The following is a 2271-nucleotide window of genomic DNA, read 5'->3' on the forward strand; positions in this document are numbered from 1 at the left end:
CCGCCCCCGGCCACTGCAGCCTCGACCTGTTGGGCTCTGGCAATCCTTCCGCCTCAGCCTTCCAAGTAGCTGGAACTTCAGGTGCGCGCTTACCACACCCGGCTAATTTTTTATTATTTTAGAGATGAGATCTTGCCAAGTTGCCCAGGTGGGTGTCAAACCCACGGGCTCAGGCAATCCACTCACCTCAGCCTCCCAAAGTGCTGGGATTACAGGCTGAGCCACTGAACCCAGCCAATCCCAGCACTTTGGAAGGCAAAGGGAAGACAATTCCCTAAGCCCAGGAGTTCAAGATCTATCTGGGCAACTTGAGAAGACCTCATCTCTACAATAAACCAAAACCTTAGCTGAGCACGGTGGTATGTGCTGGTAATTTCAGCTACCTGGAAGGCTGAGGCAGAAGGATCACCTGAGTCTAGCAAGTTGAGCCTGTGCTAGCTGTGACTGTTGCCACCGTACTCCAGCTAGGATGACAGAGTCCAACTCAACAAAAACCCAAAAAACTGTTCCAGGATTAAAAATAAACCTCTACTAAAATATAACAAAACAGCTTTGTATAAGAATGCTCCCAAGCCGGGCTCGGTGGCTCAGCCTGTAATCCCACGCCTTTGGGAGGCTGAGGTGAGTGGATTGCCTAAGCCTGCGGGTTCGAGACCCGCCTGGGCAACTTGGAGAGACTTCATCTCTACAATAAATCAAAAATCAGCCGGGCATGGTAGCGCACGCCTGTAGTTCCAGCTACTTGGAAGGCTGAGGCGGAAGGACCGCCGGTGCCCAGCAGATCAAGGCTGCGGTGGCTGGGAGAGGCCACTGCACTCCAATCTGGGCGACAGAGTGAGACTCCAACTCAAAAAAAAAAAAAAAAAAAAAAGGAATGCTCTCCTATGAAAACATAAGCAGTAGTCTATTTTATAAGTACATTATTAACCAAGAATAAGAGTATATTTAGATGCGCATATGAAACAACTTCATAGTTTACTTTGATTTCTTAACTACTGATTATCAGTGATATGAGCTAAAACAGCACTATAAAGTATAAACTTCAATACTACATAATTTTGCAATGTGGTAACTTAGCTATATGAGCTGGCAACAAATGTTGGGGTTTTGTTTTTCTGTTTTGTTTTAAATTGCATTTCAACTCAGACCACGTTCTTTATTACTTTTACTGTCAAAAAACTGCCCCCCCACCCACCCACCAAGATTAGCGGAGTATAGCTTACTTGAGTGAATACTGCTTACCAACTCTCCACATACTTTACTTTCATTCCCTCCAACAGACAGGGAAATATTATTCTTCTCTGAGCTGGGGATAACTGTGAAGAGTCCACAACTGTTTGGCCATTCTTTCTGACAGTTATTGTTAAACTGGTTTTGAGTCCCAGCCTGAAATGCTGTGTTGAAAAGTATTCTGTGGCTCCATCTGGCTTTGTTGAAAGTGTGTAAGTAGGTCCTATATGTCACATCTCATGCCAATTCTGATACAGGCAAACACCTAGATATTTCATAGAGCTAGTAAGCTTTTGAAGCTGAGTTAGCTATTTCTCACTTTAGTAGCATAACCCCAAATAAGTCACATCTGACTCAATCCTTCCAAGAAAAGGAAAGACACCTTTAAAAAGTATAACAGCAGACCAGGCAGGGTGGCTCACGCCTATAATCCCAGCACTTTGGGAGGCTGAAATGGGAGGACTGCCCGAGCCCACGGGTTTGAGAACAGACTGGGCAACTTGGCAAGACCTCATCTCTACAATAAATAAAAAAAGCAGCCAGGTGTGGTGGTGCATGCCTGTAGTTCCAGCTACTTGGAAGGATAAGGTGGAAGGACCACCTGAGCCCAGCAGGTCGAGGCTGTGATGGCTGTGAACATGCCACTGCCCTCCAGCTTAAGAGTGAGACTCTAACTCAAAAAAGAAAAAATTGTAACACCAGCCTGCACAACATAGTGAGACATGGTCTCTACAAAAATTAGCTGGGTATAGTAGTGTATGACTGTAGTCACAGTTACTCAGCAGGTTGTGGTGAGCCATGATCCTACCATTGCACTCCAGCCTGGGCAACAGAGACAGACACTAACTCAAAAAAGAAGGAAAAAAAAAAAAGTGTAACGCTTTCTAAAGTCAGTACATCATATTGGTTTGACCAAGAGACAACAGCTAGCCTCAAGCAATGCAACATTTTTTTTTTTGAGTTGGAGTCTCACTCTGTCACCCAGACTGGAGTGCAATGGCTGCTCCCGGCCACAGCAGCCTCAACCTGCTGGGCTCCGGC

The 2271-nt window shown here is 45.7% G+C and overlaps 1 protein-coding gene across 3 annotated transcripts in view; it reads right to left on the bottom strand.

Moving 5' to 3' along the window:
- YWHAE (tyrosine 3-monooxygenase/tryptophan 5-monooxygenase activation protein epsilon) overlaps positions 1 to 2271 on the bottom strand; it is a 57295-nt gene that overhangs the window by 4006 nt on the left and 51018 nt on the right. The window lies entirely within an intron of this gene.

Source organism: Carlito syrichta, unplaced genomic scaffold (genome assembly GCF_000164805.1).
Source record: "Carlito syrichta isolate Samal-C Ts95f unplaced genomic scaffold, Tarsius_syrichta-2.0.1 Scaffold304738, whole genome shotgun sequence".
In the NCBI taxonomy this organism is placed as follows: domain Eukaryota; kingdom Metazoa; phylum Chordata; class Mammalia; order Primates; family Tarsiidae; genus Carlito; species Carlito syrichta.